General features: G+C 39.8%; 1 protein-coding gene and 1 pseudogene across 5 annotated transcripts in view; both read left to right on the top strand.

Moving 5' to 3' along the window:
- Nucleotides 1–20028, top strand: part of PLGRKT (plasminogen receptor, C-terminal lysine transmembrane protein) — a 49977-nt gene that overhangs the window by 14380 nt on the left and 15569 nt on the right. The gene's annotated exons all lie outside the window — the stretch shown is intronic.
- LOC102258674 lies at nt 15484–18082 on the top strand (annotated as a pseudogene).

Genomic DNA, 20028 nt, shown 5'->3' with positions numbered 1-20028 from the left:
CCTTCTGTATTTGATACAATGTTGCGGTCAGGCTGGCTGAAGCCCGGCTGACTGAAAGCCAATTTCTGGGGTTTTGTTTAGCTTCTATATTTGCAACATAGTTGCTTAGAGTTGCAGCTAAGAGGCCGGCAAGTCAGACGGGGAACGCTGGAGTCTGCCATCACTGGAGCAAGCAAGCCTCCCTGTTCGCTTCAGTGCATGGCTGCCGGCCGCCATCTCTCTTTGACCCCAAAAGGTAAAGTGCTCTTGGGGCTCCATCCTCAAAGCCAAGATGAAATGGATTGTTAAATATCTAGTGAATGGGCTTTTTAAAATCTCCAATCCAGATATTTCTGCTAAAATGTCCATACTATAGCTCTGGCTGGTTTGGCTCAGAGGATAGAGCATCGGCCCACACACTGAAGCGTCCCGGGTTTGATTGTGGTCAAGGGCATGTATCTCAGTTGCAGGCATGCTGCAGGCTGGATCCCCAGCCTCGGGTTAGGGGCAGGAGGCAGCCCATCAATGTGTCTCTCTCACTCTCTCTAAAAATCAATGAAAAAATATCCTCCAATGAGAATTAACGAAAATAAACAAAAAGTTTATATACCATAGTAAGAGACAACTGCTTACAATATAGAGTAGGGAGAATGATACCCCCTCAAAGATATTTGCATCCTGATCTCCTGTGACTGTTTTTCTTTACATGGCAAAGGGCTCTGCAATGTGATTAAGAGCTTGAGATGGAGAAGATCCTGTATTATCTTGGATGATCTGGATGGGCACAATGTAATCACAAGGTTCTTATAAGGGAAAGAGGGAGGCAGGAGAGCCAGAGGAGGGGCAGGCGGGAGTAGGGGGAGAGATTTGAAAATGCCTTGCTGCTGGCTTTGGAGATGGAGTAAAGGACCATGAGCCAAGAAACACAGACAACTTCTAGAAAATGGAAAAGGCAAGGATATGGATTCTCCCCTGGAGCCTCCAGAGGCAGTGCAGTTCCATTTTGGACTGCTGACCTCCAGAACTGTAAGAAAATAAATCTGTGTTGTTTTAAGCTACTAAGTTTGATAATTTGTGATATAACAATAGGACACTAATACAGAGTATGAAAACAACACTGGATTTATACATAGGCTGCATAGAAAAGATCAAAGCAGATTATCTAATTGCCTATATATAGGTTGTCAAAAAGTATTTTAAAATGTTGTATGTCAAAATCAAGTGTTAAAAATTTGACTGGAATCATCTTCCTAAAATATCAAATAAAGATCTCTAGGCCTCTGTGGTTCATTATGGCTCCGAGAATAGAAAGTCCTACTCTAAGGCAGTATACAGAGTGGTTAAAAGTGAGGACTAAAGCCAGGCTGTCTGTTTTTGAACCCTATCTCTACCCTGACTAACTTTAGGCCTGTGCCTCTGTCTCCTCATCTGTAAGCTGGAGGTGATAGTATCCCCTGCATAGGGTTATTCTGAAGAGTAAAGATGGTAGTGTATAAAAAGTGTGTAGAACAAGACCTCAAATCTTTAAAACAATGTCTCTCACTCTATAAATATTAGTGGCTGCTGTTGCTATTGTTATTAAAGAGTGACAAGAGTGTCTTATGCAGGATAATGTCTTTTGGGGGAATGGAACAATTGAAAGAATGGGCAGCTGAATTACTGTAACAGAGCAGAGTGACCTAGGGAAGACCAGACGTTAGGCATACAAACCAGCCATGAATGTCACATACTCAGAGTCCTTGTCCAAGACCTTTGGAAACTATAGGGCGTTTACTCTTACATCAGTCCCCATGAAGTCAGGATCTGTGAAGGATCTGGGATTTTAATGTATTTGCAAGCTAACAAATTAGCCTGTGACTATTTCATGGATGCTGGCAGAATTCAGGAGATACCATGTCAGAGACAGAGAACTTAATTACTCATAACATAGCAAGCAGCATGAGCACAAGGTTGCTATCAATTTCCCATTCCCCTCAAGTCTCACAGATGATACAAATACAGCTGTAGATGGGTGCTGGGCATTCAGTGGGTTTGTGGCACATTTGAAAAACACTGAGTTTAGGGAATCTACTGCTTTTATAATGAGTGGTGAGCTCCTGGAGTTGGGGAGGATTATCTTCTTCTTTTTTTTTTTTTTCCCTAATATATTTTTATTGATTTCAGAGAGGAAGGGAGAGGGAAAGAGAGAGAGAACCATCAATGATGAGAGAGAATCACTGATCAGTTGCCTCCTGTACACCCTACACTGGGGATGGAAACGCAACCCAGGCATGTGCCTGATTGGGAATCAAACCATGATCTCCTGGTTCATAGGTCGACACTCAACCACTGACCCACACTGGCCAGGCAAGGGTTACCTTATTTCTCAAGATTGTTCACTACAAACACAGCCCAGAGAAATGGCCTGAACAAAGAGCACTCTAGGCCTTGCATTCTTGGCCTACCCAGCAAGAATGTGCTGGGACATTCAGGGCCGATGACATATTAATCCTCCTGACAACCTGCTCCTCAGCCCAACTGACCAGAGCTTTGAGAACAAACTTGACTTCTGCCCACTGATTCCAGCAACCACCATAGAGGGCACTGAGGTCAGACTGGCAGGAGCACTATCAGTGACATCAGTTTTCAGCTTAGTTGAATCAGAGGTGAAACAGGCCCAGGCATTTAGAAGAATCTCTGTGGGGCCCTTATTGAGCCAGTAACTTTGCCTTAGGTGGCAGAATGGGATAAAGTTTTTCCCAAAGGGGTAGCTGCAAAATTGAGATGATAACAGGGCCAGGCCAGCCATGCCCTCAAATACATTTTAATTTGACCAGCAAATGAGCCCTTGCATTCTAGTTGTCCTGTCCTAGTTAACCCACCCAAAATGGAGATGTCAGGTCTAAGTGGCACAAGACTTCCATGGGTCAGGTGTTCATTTTTAACAAGAGCGCTGTAGTAGGCCAACAGCTGCCTCATGTTATTGAAAGGGGTATATTACAGATTCAGTGTGACACCGCCCACCCACCCCTAAATTTCTATGTTAAAGACTTAACCCTCACTGCCTCAGCATGTGACCTTATTTGGAGATAGATGCTTCATAGAGGTAATCAACTTAAAATGAGGTCATCAGGGTGGGCCCTAATCCAATATGACTGGCATCCTTATAAAAAAGGGGAAATTTGGACCTAGAGATAGGCATACAGGGACAATGCCATGTGAATATGAAGTTGGCCATTTACAAACCAAGGAGAGAGGCCTGAACATTACAGCCCCAGCAATGAACCAACCCTGCTGACACCTTAATTTTAGACTTTCAAACTCCAGACTGAGACAATATGTTTTTGTTGCTTAAGCCATGCAGTTTGTGGGTACTTTGTTGTGGCAGCTCTAGAAACTAATACAGGATGTATTTGGTGCCTGTGTCCAGCAGGTGACACTGCAGTACTGGGCCTCTCTGGAGATCAACTGTGATTTTCTGTTTTTCTCTCTGGGATTCTATATTGTTTCTATTAGACCACGGGAAGGGGCCAGGGAATCCCTGAATGGAAGGGTGTCCTCTCGTCACTATAAATATTTACTACATAAACAAGTAACACAATTTCATTACACATTCATGTAACAGGGGAAACAACTGTAAGATCTTGAAGCAGCTCAGAGGTCACTTTTAATTTCCCTTCCTCGAGGCAAACTTCTTTCAAACCCTATCAGTTGAATTCCAGAGCTTTTTTCCCTCTGGGAACACAGACCAAAGAAATTAACATGGGTAATTCAGGGTTATTTTAGCAGTGTCAGGAGATATGCTATCCCCAGCGAGCTGGAGGAATTGAGGAGTGCAAAGCAGCTAGGAAGCTTTTTGCCCTTTGGCTCCTAATCCCAGCATGGGTGCAGCTTCCTCCCATGTGCACCCCTGGCCTCCAAGAGCACTGAGTTTCAAGGCATCATTCTTTTAACCTCTGCTAGTGCCAATACTCTGACCTGTGTGTCATAAGAAACCGCCAAACCTGTAGAGAATTTTTATGAGTTTGTTTGAACCAAACTGAGGAAAATTTCTGGGAAGCAAAACCTCAATGGACTGAGAAAATGCTCCAGAGAATGGCAGTTTTGCAGCTTCCTTTATACATTAAATTCAAAGGAGGAGATGTAAGTACAATTACATGAAATCCATTGGTGGTAGATTAAGAGGAAGAAAGCAAAGCAGGAAAATCTGGAGGACTGGATAAAAAGCACAATGCAAAGAGACATACTTTTTGTACATTGGTGGGTACAGGATAGTTAAAAATTAGCATTTACAGCACATAGAGATGGTATGCTGGGAATGAGGTAGCACTGTAGTGTGTGCTCTGGCGCAGTGGGTCTGAAAATGATGATTACTCTGACATTTCAAAGATATGTTATCTTAGATGCAAAAAGACAGTAGTCAGGCTCCATTAAGGAAAAAACGGACCTTTGTCAGGAAGATACTGGCTTTGGATGTGACTACCACCATCACCCATTTTTAGATGGTCATTTTTATGTTCAGACCATCCTATGTGATTATTTTCAGTTTCTGGGTTTGTAAGGCTTGCCATGCAGACCTCCCCTGAGCTTGTCAGGTCTAGAAGGGGGTCCCTTTTTCATCCACACCTGTATCCTCATCACTTTGGGCCAACCTGGTACTTAGCTCACCCTACTTCTGCTTGGAAATAACTAGACTTGGGTACCTCTGTCCAACACAGCCATAAGCATCTGAATCCTCTCTCCCCTCCCTGAAGTTCCCCAGAACACTCAGCCTTCTTCCCTGAAGCTGCTGAAGTTTGAGAGAGAGACAGGGAGAGAGCAGCTCAGTGCCAGTAAGCGAGCCTTTGCATGTACTCTGTTTCACAGGGCCTCCCACCACTAGGCTCAACAAACAAGTTTTGTTTTGTTTGCAGTCTACCCCAAGTTCTGTAACTTCAATGCTGACACCATTATTTCAGCATTGGGGACCCTTGACCCATCAGCCACAGTCACCCTGCATACCTTTGGGCTGAAGTGTGGGGCTTGATGCCCCATTGTCATGATAACATCCTTCCTTCTCCCCCCAGAGGAGAATGTGCCACAACCAAAGTACCCTCTGGGTGGCTTCTGATGACCCTACCTTTTGTTGCTCAGCCTCATTTCACACCTAGGACAGTGAGAGACCCTTACTCTACCCTCCCACCCTCACCACCACCTACATGAGAGCATTTCCTACTGGATCTCATGGAGTTTTCTTGTATCGAATAGCCCATTTACTGAGGGCTCTGTCCTTTCTCTTTCAGAATGCCATGCTTCTATCAGCATCTCAGCTTTGTCACCAAAACAGGCAGGCTCTGTGAGGGTCTGGGATTTACCCTACTGGCGGGTTAACAGGATAGCTAGCCTGTTACTGTTTCAGGGGGGCAGGCAGGAGACTCTGTTACTCACAGGGCAGCAAGCAGCCTGCGTAGGCTCATGATGAGCATGAGATGTTTTCCATGTGCCCCAAGTTCCATGGAGGGCATGGAGGTGGGCCTAGTTGGACTAGACACTGAGGTGGATGCAGCAGGTTTGTGACTTAACTGAGGATCAGTGAGCTGTCAAATCTACCACTTTTATGGTGAATGGTCAGCAAGGCTGCTTTTTTGTAAAAGAGGTTACTTCATCCCTCAAGTCTGCTCACTGCAAACACAACCCTGAGAAATGGCCCAGATAAAGAGCAGTCAGGCTGCATCCTTGGCCTACCCAGTAAGAAAGTGCAAGAATGCTTGGGGCCCGAGCTTATTGACTCTCTCAACATGTGTGTTGGTTAAGATGATTAGTTTTCCTTGTTTATCAGGATATACTTTATTATTTATCTTCTGATTTCAAGGAAGGAGACAAAGAGAATATAGATCAACATGGTTGAAGCATCTTTCCAACCCTAAAGTTACTAACTGGGGAAGCCTAGAGTGAAACACACTCATCTACAACCATTTTGGAAGATCAGGCTGGTCCTTGAATGTTCCCCATTTAAAGAAATTAAACTTCTAGTATCGTTCTTAGGGTTGAAGCTATTCTTATTTTCTTTTAAAAAGTATTATGAAATATTTGATACATACAAGAGAATATAGTTATAACTTTGGAGCATAATAAAATGAACACCAATGAACCCATCACTGAATTGAATAATTACGTCCTCACAATACCCCTGAGGCTATCTATGGGTTCCTTCCCACATGTTGAGTAAACGCAAACAGCTAAAGCTAGGCTGGAATTGACCTCATGTCCCAGAGCCCTGAGGACTTAGGACTCTGCCAACAGAAGAGATGGGCTCCTGGGGGTAGAAGACAACTCATCTTTGTAGTTCTTCAAAGGGGACATTTTTAAACTCCTGATTGAAAAACCATGCCTACTAATATCTTTTTTGTTGTTCCTTATTTTTTTTTAATTTTCTTTATTGATTAAGGTATTACATATGTGTTCTTATCCGCCCCTTCTACCCCCTCCCCCCACTCAAGCCCTCACCCCCCTGGTGTCTGTGTCCATGCCTACTATTATCTTAAGCCTACTATAATCTTGAGCTCTTTTCTCAATAAATGTCACCTCAATAAATAGGGTAAATAGAAGAAATAAAGCAATAAAATACAGTGTTTGTTTCATAGAGTCTTGTGGTGACAAGAAGCCCAAAATGTGTAGAGTATGCAGTGAAGAGGAGGGGAAAGCAGCCAACTCTGGATCTTTAGGTAGCTGGATAAGCAACTGGGAGTTGGTTCAAGAACTAAAAGTGTCATAGGATTTAACCGGGAAGTCCCTTGAATAAGAGAAGTAGAATTATCAACAGAAGTTCACAGACAGTGGAGCTGTAAGGAAGGCTATAGTGGCCTAACTCTTATGCTTGCATTCACAATCATCTTCTCCATTCCCATTACCTGCCCATAGCCTCCCCATGTCCCTCACCTGTAATCCTTCTCCTGATGTTCATTTTTTTATTGTGGTAAAATACATCTATAATAATAAAAGGGTAATATGCTAATTAGACTGGACATCATTCCGGAGTCCTTCTGGACAAAGCTGGGGCTGAAGGGAAGCCGGTCCCAGGTGCCTGCCAGCAGCTGGAGGGAAGCCCAGGTCCTGAGTGCCTGCTGGCAGCGGGAGCAAAGCCCGTGTCCCGGCTGCCAGAGGGAAGCCGGTGCTGGCATCTGGGGGAAGGAAAGCCTACTCTTGCACGAATTTCATGCATCGGGCCTCTAGTATAATATAAAATTCACCGTTTTAAAGTGCACCACTCAGTAACAGTTAGTACATTTACACTATTTTTAAAAAATATATTTTATTGATTTCAGAGAGGAAGGGAGAAGGAGAGAGAGAGAGAAACATCAATGATGAGAGAGAATCATTGATAGCCTACCTCCTGTACATCCCACACTGGGGATCGAGTCCGCAACCTGGGCATTTGCCCTAACCAGAAATCTAACTGTGACCTCCTGAATCATAGGTTGACACTCAACCACTGAGCCACTCTGGCCAGGCTACATTACACTATTGTGCAACCATCATCACTTTTAACATTGCCATCACAACGAGAGGAAACTACATACCTATTAAGCAGTCACCTCCCATTCTCCCTCTTCCCCAGCCCCTGGCAACTGCTAACATACTTTCTGTCTCTATGGATTTGCCTATTCTGGACATTTCATATACATGGATTCATATAACATAAGGCCTTTTGTGTCTGGCTTCTTTCACATAGCATAATCTTTCCAAGGTTCATCTTTATTGTAGCATGTATTAGTATTTCATTCCTATTTATGGCTAAATAACATTACATTGTATGTACATACCACCTCTTCTTTATCCATTCATTGATTTATAGAAATAAAGGACTATTTCACCTTTTGGCTATTGAGAATAGTGCTGCTATGGAAATTCTTATACATGTTTTGTTTTTGTTTTTAAACACTTGCTTTTCAGTTCTTTTGAGTACATACCTAGAAGTGGAATTGCAAGATCATATAATAATTTATGATATAACTTACTGAGGAACCACCAAAATTTTTTAAATAGTGCCAGTGTGTGGTGTCTCTCTCGAGCAAAGTTAAAACAGATGAAAATAAGTTAATTGAACTGTATAATGAAGGATGGATTGGGTCTAAATCCAAAGAATATAATGAGTTGCTTGATTTTGGGTTTTTGGTTTTTTTTGCTGTTGTTAATCCTCACCTGAGGATATTTTTCCCTTTGATTTTTAGACAGAGAGGAAGGGAGAGGAAGAGACACAGTGAGAAAAACATCAATGTGAGAAAGACATCTATTGATTGTCTCCCAAACACAGCGGGATCAAGCCTCCAACCAAGGCACATACCCTTGACCAGAATCGAACCCAGGACCCTTAAATCCTCAGGTCCATGCTCCAACCACATAGCCCTATGGTCGGCAAACTGCGGCTCGCGAGCCACATGCGGCATTTTGGCCCCTTGAGTGTGGCTCTTCCTAAGCCTTAGGAGTACCCTAATTAAGTTAATAACAATGTACCTACCTATATAGTTTAAGTTTAAAAAATTTGGCTCTCAAAAGAAATTTCAATTGTTGTACTGTTGATATTTGGCTCTGTTGACTAATGAGTTTGCCGACCACTGACATAGCCAAACCAGCTATGGTTGAGTTGCTTGATTTTAAAAGAAGCTTTTAAAAATGTTCAGCAAGTCTCTTAAAGGTGGGGCAAGGTATTAACATGTCTGGGATCACTTAGAGGACTTAATAAAAATATTCTTAAGACAACTTTCTGGATATTCCCTTTGTTCAGGCATGATGGGAAATGAAAGTAAAATAATTGATAAAGGTTGTTGGTACCATAGGCACTTACTTCTACAAAGATAAACAAATGACAAAGAAAAGTCAAGCCATCAAGTCGATCCTTGGCTCCCTGGTCCTTCCATGCTGACAGTGGGTCCAGGATGCTTTCTACACTCAGTTCTCCAGAGGGACACACTGGTTTTAGGTTTGTTCATAACTTAAATGAGACCAATAAATCCTGTTATAGACTGGCAGAAAGATCTTCTTTTTCTTTTCTTCCCTCAACTGTAATTCTATTTTCATAACTCTGAGCTGGGTGGATTTTAATTCAGGTTTAGTTCTTCATTGCTTGAGCAAGAGAGGTCACTTATTTATTAACCCAGTAAAACAATGACAGGATATCTAGTATATAGAGAGTTGTGGCATGAAACTATTAATTAAAAATGATCCTATAGCTTTAACAATTATTTCTCTTTTACATTTTAAGAAATGTTTAGTTGAAATAATTTTAAATTTGCAGAAAAGTGGCAAAACTAGTACAGAAAATTTAAGTGTACCCTTGTTAGCTGATTTAACAGTTTACAATGATCAAAACCAGATCATTAGCATCAGTATATACTACTGACTAAATTACTGATTCATTTGAATTTCACCAATTGTTCTCATAATGTCCCTTTTATGTTCCAGGATCCAATCAAGATCTTATATTGCACTTCATTGTTGTGTCTCATTAGTCTCCTCCAGCCTGTGATGTTCCTCATTCTTTCCCTGGCTTTCATGATAAGAACTTTTGATAAGCACTAGTCAGTTATTTAGAAGTTCTCTCACTTATGGTTTTTCCCAGTATGTTCTCATGATTAGATTGAGGTTGTGGTTTTTAAGGATTGTTTGGCAAACTATTCTTAAACCACAGAATGCTATTTTGTCGTTGTCATTGCATCATTTCAGAGGACACCTGATGTGATGTCGTATTTCTGGTTAATTTAATCTTGATCTCTTGGTTAAGGCGGTATCCACCAGGTTTCTCCACTGTAAAGTAACTTTTTTTTTTTCTAACTGATAAATATCATTGGATATATACTTTGAGACTGTTGATATCTTGCTTTTCTTTAGTATTTTGCTGACTCATTTTAGCATCCATTGGTGGGATTTACATGCAACAATTATTTCTGGGGTGTTTGCCTAATTGTGATTTTTTTTTTATCACCTTCATTTCATCTATATTTGTTCATTGGAAAAGCTGCACCTTCTCCATATGATTATTTATTGTATTCATTATATAAATATGGTCTCATGGACATTTTATGTTGTGGGTTATAATGTAGTACCATCATTATTTATTTTATGGCTTAAATTGTTTTGGCTATTCTGAACTTCTTCCAGTTGGCTCCTATATCCTTTTGATAGATGCTTGTTTTCTAGGATAGTTGCTTTATTTACTGGAATCATAAGATATTCCACATCTATTGCCCCTGCAGCCAGCCTGGAATTAACCGTCTGGTTCCTTTTGTTAGAGAATGGTATTTAGAAATCGAGATCAGGGCTGTAGGTGGGCTTATTGCTATGGCCATTGTTCCTTGGTCCTCTCAGCAAGGACATGCACATATACCAACCCATGCATATGCATGCACTCATACCTATTTCTACATCTGTCTGTAAGTATATAGACAGAGTGGGTAAAAAGCCGGTTTACAGTTGTTCATATGGAAAATAATACAATAACTAATAAATAACAACTCAGGAATAAACTGTGGTTGGATTTATTCACAACTGTAAATCTATTTTTGCCCCACCCTGAATAATAAACCATAAATTCATACTGATACCTCTGATTCCAATCCAGAATGACTTTTTAGTGGAGCTTTTACCCTTCTTTATTTACAATCCTTTCTCAGACAGTGAGAAGCTTTTTCTAGAGGCCCCCTGAATTCCTTGGCTCATGTTCCCTTCCTCCCTAAGCCAGCAGTTTGGCATCTTCATGTCTCTCCAACTCTGACTTTCTTGCCTTCATCCTTCACTTAAGGACCCTTATGGTTGCATTGGGCCCATCTCAATAATCCCGGATAATCTCCCCATCTCAAAATCCTTTTGTTAACCACATCTGCTAACTCCCTTTTTTGCCTTGTAAGGTAAAACCCCACAGATTCAAGGCACAGACTTCTTTGGTGGGTTGGAGGTATTATTCTGCCTACCACAGGTACTTATGATTTCCAATATTTGCTATTATAAACAGTGTTACAATAAATAACCTTGTGCTTTCACATTTTTGTACTGTTGGAGGTATATCTTCAGAGTTGATTTCCAGAAGTGGGATTACTGGGTCAAAGGCGGGTGCCTCGGTAGTTTTGTTTAGTCTCACCAACAGAATTTGTGGTGTTGCTTTTTAATTTTTGCCACTGTGACAGGCAAGAAAATGATATCTTAGTCTTGTTTTAATTTGCATTCATTTAATATGAGTAAACTTGAATATTTGTGCAGGTTTGAGGGCCTTTTATATATCTTATTTTTGTGAATTGTCTCTTCATTTTTTTTTTGTCCCGTCCCTCAATTTTTAAGAGTTCTTTACACATTATGAATTTGACCTCTCGTGGAAATATATTGCCATTTTTTCTTCCACATTGTCATTTGTCTTTGATTTTGTTTATGGTGGGATTTTTGGTGTGTGTGTGTGTTTTAATATATTTTATTGACTTCAGAGAGGAAGGGATAGGGAGAGAGAGAGAAAAACATCAATGATGAGAGAAAATAATTGATTGGCTGCCTCCTGCACACCCCATACTGGGGATCAAGCTCGGAATTTGGGCATGTGCCTTGACTGGGAATTGAACCATGACCTCCTGGTTCATAAGCTGATGCTCAAACACTGAGCCCCAGGTCTGGGCTATATTGGGATGTTTTTGCATGAAAAATATTTTAATTTTTATGTGTTCAAATTAACAGTCCTTTATTTTATTGCCTCTGCATTTTAAGTCTTTATTTAGAAAGTGTTTTCCTATACCAGTTACAGAAGTAGTCACCTTGTCTCCCTATGGTACTTTTATAGCTTCATTTATTTACATTTAGATCTCTAATCCATTTGAAATTTGTTCTCATATACAGTGTAAGATATGGATGTAATTTTATCTTTTCCCAAACGACTATCTCATAGTGTCTACATTTATTAAAAAACCCATCTTTTCCTCCAGTGATTTGAGATGTCACCTTTATTAAGGGTCTATATCAGTGATTCCCAAAGTGGGCGCTACCGCCCCCTGGTAGGCGCTGCAGCGATCCAGGGGGGCAGTGATGGCCACAGGTGTATTTGGGGGCGATGAGTAACTGCTATTAAAATTAAAAAAAAATTAATTTCCAGGGGCTGAGTAATATTTTTTCTGGAAAGGGGGCGGTAGGCCAAATAAGTTTGGGAACCACTGGTCTATATGTACTTGGGTTTGTCTCTGGACATGCTATTCAACTGGCCAGTATGTCTATTCATATACCAGTATCACACTATCATAATTAGAGATGCTTTTTTAGTATGTTTTGATGCCTAGTTAATCTAGTATATACAATTGCAATTTATTTTTTCATTGTTTATTATGTTAACTTTTTCATAGAAACTTTAGTTCAACTTGTCCAACTCTAGAACATAGTTTATTGATTTTTTAAAAACTGGGATTCCATGCATGTATAAATTTATTTAGGAAGAACTGTTATGTCATCCTATCCAAGAACAGGAGATGTTTTTCCATTTGTTTAATCTATTTTATGTCTTCCAAGAGTTTATACATGAATTACAGACTAAGCAAAAGTTTTACTGTGTGTGGTAAAAAAAAAAATTTTAATTTTTCCTATAAACGATTATAAAAATATTCTTGCAGTTGAATTTCTTGTGTACCTGGCAATGGACTATATTAGCAGTGCATATGATGAAGGGACATTCTTACTCTGAAATATGTGAGACTGAAGAGAAGAGAAAGAACAACAGAATTTCCAGGCAGGTTGGCATAACACAATGGAAAATCTAGAAGGGAAAACGGCCATTGCCTGCTACCAGATGGATTTATGGCCAGGACACGGCTGCCAAGGACTATGGTTTCACTCTCCTTGTTGCAATGAGAAATTCACAGACACTGGAGTCAGATACACCTGGGGCCAACCCTGGCTCCATCACCTACTGGTTGTATAACCTTGAATAAATGATGTAGGCTCTCTGAGTCTCAACTTCATCATCTAAGGTGGGGAGAAGGACATCCAAGTAGTAGCTTGTATGGCAGAGGTGATGCTCAATAAGTGTTCCCTTCTTTCCCATTTATCTACTTTCTTCTCCTTTTAAATAATCAATCCTGGTAATGGGACCAAGGGGCCAATAAGCCTGTCAGACCCACAGCCTAAAGATGACAACACAGAGACACAGAGTTGAGTAGTAGTATAATATTTACATGTTCTGAAATGGTTTACATTATTTCACATAGTGCTTTTCTTGGAAGAAGAAATGGTTGGATCATTTTCAGTAAAGAAAAATTTTGTGTTCCCTTTGAATCTGTTTGATAAATTAATGATGTTAATTTTAAGTTCATGGTTAGGTTCTGTTTAAGTACATTTACTGATGGTAAATTAAAGAAATATGTGAGCCATTAAATTTTGGATTTATTACACTAATAATATAATTATATAACTTAGGATTTGAATTTTTGTTATGTTTGTTTTGTTATGAATTTTTGTTACATTCATTTGGTTTTTAAATCCTTGTACATGGCTTAGATGCCAAATTGTATAGTGTAAAATATTTATTTTCTGTTATGTATCCAAAATGAAAAATATTAATTTGAAGCCCTATTTATTTTGAGGAAAATCTGAACATCAAGACTTCAGAGTTTAAGTTATAATATTAGAATGGGAGATTATAGGCAATTTTCCTCTTTTGAAAAATTTTCTGCAATTATATATATCTTTAAAATATGTACAAACAAACAAACAAAAGCACAGTGAGAGCTACAGCTGTAGACACAGTACCTTAACATTAGCAACTGCTAATCTGCCCACAGGCTTTTGGTAAAAAGTTGTTAGTTTTTTGCACATATTATAATAAAAAATCAATATTACCACAAGAGGTGATTAGGAATATATATTTTAATTAAATATTTTCTTCATATTTTTAGTATTTAAACATTTGAATAGTTAAAGGCTTTGGGAAGTTGAAGGCGAAGGGAGTTCTATTAGGTTATATTTTTAAAAAATACTGCTAAAGTTAATTCCCTTCTGAGTAACACTTTGTTGCTATGCCCCTTTAATAAATACATCAATTAGAACTTTCATTTGCAAGAACTGTCATTTTCAAGAACTAGAAACCCAAAGCACACAACTATGAAGAAAAAAATCTGCTTGTTGTGATAGATAAAAGGGAAGAATGAGTAATGTTCATAAATAAGAGATATGTAGTAAAATGCAAACGACAGGGGTTTTTGTCTACGTATTTCTTTCAACAAAAAGCTACTGCCATTGCACACCATACAATTTGGTGTGCTCACATGTAATCTCTATCTCTCTCTCTCTAGTAAGTTTAAATAAATGTTTATATATTTATAGGACATAATTTTGCCTAAAATTTATAATGTAAAAGGAGGTACTTTAGATGTGAACCTGTCCAGGGAGAGGATCCCAAAGGCACACCTATTTGCTTTACGACCCTCACTTTCTATCATGGGGTGGAGAACAGTGCGAAAAAAATGCCAGCATGTTTATAGCTTTATCAAACTGAAAAGTTAAAATATCTAAATAGTAATCACTTCAAAATCAAATTGTTGTCTTGTAGACTTCACCAAGGGGAATCAGTGCTCGCTTCTCTCACTTTTCCTTCTTCCAGTGGATGCTTTGTGCCACTTTCATGACTTAACAGAACTAACTTTTCCCCTTGGATCATTGATGTAGTCCTTTTAGACAGTTCAGTATCAACATCTCTTCTGTGGTTAAGTGCTTATTATTCTGGGGGAGGGCAGTTCTCTGGCAAGCTAAAGTTCTATGACTGGGCAGTAGGCTTCTCAAAGCATTTCTGGAGGACAGCCTTCCCCATTAATTCAGTGAACCCAGGGAAGCACCTTGGACAACTGCCTGCAGACACTGCACTTCCCCAGCCACTGTGGACTTGTTTTGCCAAATCTCTGCAAGCCTCCTACACATCATTACTTCATGCTTTCCTTTGTGTATTCACTTATTCTTTATTCAACAAATGTTAATTGAACACCTACCCTAGGTGATGCAGATATGAAATTGAATTTAGTCACTGATCATATAGAGTGTACATTTTAATGGAGATGACAGACAACACACAAGGGAAATATGTTCAGTTGAGATAAGCAGTATGATGAACACTAAGGCTGGATGTGGGGTCAGGGAAGAGCTGTCTCTAAAGAAGACATATATGGGCAGAGGCCTGAGTAAAGTGAGGAGAAAGCCATGTGCAAGATGGAGCAAATTGCAAGATGGGTTACTTCATCCTTTCTGGAAGAAAGTACCTGGACTCATTTCCTGATAAGTTGGTTCACCTGTTGCCACTATAGGAAGCCCACATTTTGTTTTGGAGCCCTCATCTACATATTTAGCAATAAAATATTTGCTTCCATCGTAGAACTTTACTCCATAGAGAATATAAAAAATGGAATTAAATTTTAAACTTTTGGTTAAAACTATTTTTTTCAATTCTCTTTAGTAGGATAATAGTCTTATTTATGCCTTTATTCTTACTATAAAGTATGAATTACTTCAAACTTTACAACTTTAAGGATGAGAATCATGGAAGTTCCCAGGAGGCCTTGCGTGAAGCGGCTTGGAAGTGGGCAACCTGGAAATTACTTAAGCCACTGGAGCTTGTGGCAGTCTCCAGCAAGCAGCACAGGGCTGGATGCACAGTCTTTGACATTAGCTTCTGGGACCCTCAAGAAACACTGGAGTCCAGAACATACTAAGGATATTTAGAAATTCTCTGGGATTATACCAAGTGGAAAGAAACCTGCAAGTGAAACAGTAAAGAAGAATGAGAAAACAAAATCTGCCGAAGAAACTGAAAACCAAAAAAGGAATAAAGGAAGTCAGGTAAATAGTTCTTGTAAAAAAAATGACTCTAACCAGAAGCAACCAAACAAGAAAAAGAGGATCATCTATGATTCAGATTCAGAATCAAAGGAGACAATGAAGGTAAAAAAAATGCCAAAACACAACCAGAAAAATTGCCATTATCTCCTAAATCTGGTAAAATTCTATGGCAGGATCCTAATACATTTCAGAAACAGATGACTTGATATGTAAGAATGCAGTCTCTAAATCAAAAGAGAATGGAGGATCTACAAATAATTTTCTTGGGGCATCAAACATGAAAAAGAATGAAGAAAACACTAAGACCAAGAGTATGCCTTTATCACCAATAAAACTTACCCCCACATCAGTGCTTGATTATTTTGGAACTGAAAGTGTCCAAAGATCCAATTAGAAGAGGGTGGCAAGTAAAAGAAAAGAGCTTTCACAAAATGCAGATTCCAGATTAAATGATGAAGTCACCACCAAACAATTACAACTTGATGAAAATGCAGAGCTGGGAAGACAACTGCATGAAGATGAAGAGTTTTCCAGAACATTGGCCATGTTGGATGAAGAACTAACAACAGAAAGTCTTAAAAAAAAGAAAAAGGTTTGAAAAGACCCCAAAGAGAGTAATAGTTTCATCTATACAAGACAATTTAAGTAAAGCAGAGAAACAGAAATATCATCACAAAGTAAAAACAGACATATTTCCTGATGAAAGAACTGCAGTTTTAAGAAGCAAATTAAATATGAAAAAGTTCAAAAGAATCTCAGCAACATTCCAATCATCAACTCACAAAATAGGAGAAACTACTTTTCCCTATGCTAGTTCCAAGCTTTTGGGAGGGGGGCGGATAAAGAAGGAAGTTCGTTATTTTAAAGCAGCGGTTCTCAACCTGTGGGTCGCGACCCCTTTGGCGGTCGAACGACCCTTTCACAGGGGTCGCCTAAGACCATCCTGCATATCAGATATTTACATTACGATTCATAACAGTAGCAACATTACAGTTATGAAGTAGCAACGAAAATAATTTTATGGTTGGGTCACAACATGAGGAACTGTATTTAAAGGGCCAGAAGGTTGAGAACCACTGTAAAGGAACAGAACCTATCACCTCAAAAAGAAAAGAAAGTGCCATTGAATTGAGAGACAAAAACTCCTATGAAAATCAAATGTTCTCCAGCAAAAAAATAATTTGTCCTGAAGATTCTGAAAAGAGACACACTAATTATCATATTTATCAAACTAACATAAATCAAGAAAGTACCAAAGATCTGTGCTCTAAAGAATTACTAAAGGGAGCTGAAAATTGCTTATATTTATAATCACTGGTGTGCTGGAGTCCATTAAAAAAGATGAAGCCAGCCCTATCTGGTTTGGCTCAGTGAATAGAGCATTGGACTGCAGACTGGAAGGTCCTGGATTCAATTCCGGTCAAGGGCACATGCTCTGGTTGCGGGCTTGATCCCTAGTAGGGGGCATGCAGGAGGCAGCTGATCAATGATACTCTCTCATCATTGATGTTTCTATCTCTCCCTTCCTCTCTGAAATCAATAAAAAAATATTAAAAAAAAAGATGAAGCCAACTCCCTAATGGAACATTATGGAGCAAAAAGTAACTGGAAATGTCAGCAAGAAAACTAACTGCCTTGTCATGGGTCATGATAGTGGACAGTCCACTATCCTTGGGAACCTTGGGAACAACCTTGGGAACAAAAATTATTGATAAGGATGGCATATTAGATCTGATTCAAACTGCCAGGCAAGAAGTCCAAATATGAAATAGTTGAAGCTGAGATGAATAGAGAAAAGTACAAGTTGCAGAGCATACTCCCCAAAAAATGACCAAGGAAAAAAATTAGTCCAACTAAGAAGGAATCAGAATCCAAAAAGATAAAAGTGACTCCTAACAGGAACAGCTTTATAAAGTCAGGAAAAAAGAAAACAAGTGTGTTTCGGAGAGGCCTGGACTTCAAGGAACAGGTCACTGAGGAGATAAATGGTGTTAGCCAAGCTAGGAATTTAGCCAATGACAGCAGTGGAGACAAAGTGGAAAATTTGCTCTGGGTGAATAAATATAAGCCAACCTCACTCAAGACCATAACTGGACAGCAAGGCAACCAGGTCTGTGCCAATAAACTCCTATGCTGCCTCCAAAACTGGCACAAGGGTCCATCTGAAAATAAACACTCAAAGTTTGGTAAATTTGTCGGCAAAGATGATAGCTCTAGTTTTAAAGCAGCATTGCTCTCAGGCCTTCCAGGTGTTGGCAACATGGAACTGAATGCAAGTGATACAATAAGAACAGTTTGAGGGAGACTGTTGCTGAGCCATTGAATAATAGCATCGAAGGCATTTATTCAAGGAGAGCACCCCATTCGGTAAGCTCAAAGTATGACATGGCAGGCAATGAGGATGGGAGGAATTCAGTTTCTCACCTTCCCAAGCTGGTTGAGTAAGCACTTGTCTACACAAATGTATTGTTCAAGAGTCTCAGAATTTACTCCAGCTAAAGGACTATGCATATACTGGTAAATGATCTGTCACACATTTGTTCAGCCCTTAATCTCAAAAGGGGTAGGAGTACAGGATGCTGTTGCTCTTATGGATGGTATATTATGAAAAAAGACTTTAAGAATATCATGGAAATTAGTAGCAGGATGGAAAATCTAGTCCCTTCTCCAAGATCCCAAGGTGAAAGCAGCCTTTACAAGAGCGAGAGCATGCACTAAAGAAAAGCTTACACCTTACTCCTATTCACTGCAGGCAAGTACCGGCCTAGCACTGGATTCTGAACTCAACCGAGATAAATGAAGATGATTCTCAATCTGATGAGAAAGAGCAAGATGCTATGGAAACTGATGCTGAGATTAAGAAAAAGACAAAATCGTCAAAGCCTTCAAAATCAGAAACAGATAAGGAGTGCAGAAAAGGAGAAGGAAAAATTTCAAAGAAATGAAATCATTTTTTATTACTGAAAGTCACTTTTTATTCACCCTCTTGACCAGCCTCCCTGGTCTAGAGAATGCCTTGTTTTTTTTCCAAAAGAACCATGTTTTAGCATAATGGGGTGACCAAATGGTCCCATTATAAATAAATAGTGGTACAGTTAGAAGAGTGATGTGAGAGAGACACATTGATTGGTTGCCTCCTATATATGCCCTGACCTGGGCCAGGGATCAAGCTTGCAACCAAGGTACGGCACCTGCAACCCGAATCAAACCCGGGACCCTTCAGTCTGCGGGTCAATGCTCTATCTACTGAGCGAAACTGTCGAGGGCACTAATGCACACTTCTGATAGAGGTTGATAGGACCGCTTGGGTCCTCCACTGTTTCCTGTCTTTCTAGTTAGATTGTACTTCAAAATGACTGTGCATAATCAGAACTAGAAACTACAGGTGGGCTTTGGAATTAGATTTTAATTAATAATAACATGCCTGGGAACAGTGGTACTAGGGTGACTTTTTTAAGGTTAACAATTTATCCTAAAGACTTTGATAGGACCAGTGCTGATTTTTTTAAAGGTAGTTACTATTATGTGGTGAAATTTTGTAAATAAATTATAATACAAAACAATCAACACCTAAGACGTCATTCTCTATACACTTTCAACTATCTTGCAAAATATAAATTAGGAATAAAAATGTTCCCCATGATACATGTGAAAAAAAAAAAAGAATGAAAATCATTCCATGATCATTCAACTAACTATAAAACAAAGGTCCTAATTTTGGTGAGACAAATTGTTTCCATCCTTGTAGCTTTAGAACTATCCACACTGGCTTCCATCTGTTACATTAAGACCAACAGTGGCTGAAAACCAAGATGGCGGCATAGGTAAACACCGGAGATTGCTCCCTTGCACAACCACTTCAAAAATACAACTAAAAGACGGAATGGACATCACCCAGAACCACAGGAAGGCTGGCTGAGTGGAAATTCCACAACTAGAAGGAAAGAGAAAAGCATACCGAGACTGAGAAGAGTGCGGAAGTGAAATACTAAGGTGCGGAGGTGCGCGCGGAGCGGGCTGGCGGCTGAGGGCGCGGTTGTCTGTTTCAATCGGGAGGGAGTCTCAGGTTGTGAGCTCCAGATCCGGGCGAGTCTTTAGGGACCCAGACTCGAACGGGAGAAGCAGGACTGTCTGGCATCGGTCGGATCTCGAGGGCAGCTTTCTCTCCGAGGTTTGCAGTCTGGGGACAGGACTGAGAGCAGCCATAACTGCTCACTCCGCCCGCCCTGTTGATCCCCTGGGACC

The sequence above is a fragment of the Myotis brandtii genome, unplaced genomic scaffold, assembly GCF_000412655.1.
Source record: "Myotis brandtii unplaced genomic scaffold, ASM41265v1 scaffold149, whole genome shotgun sequence".
Taxonomy (NCBI): domain Eukaryota; kingdom Metazoa; phylum Chordata; class Mammalia; order Chiroptera; family Vespertilionidae; genus Myotis; species Myotis brandtii.
This window is presented reverse-complemented; position numbering and strand designations above follow the sequence as displayed.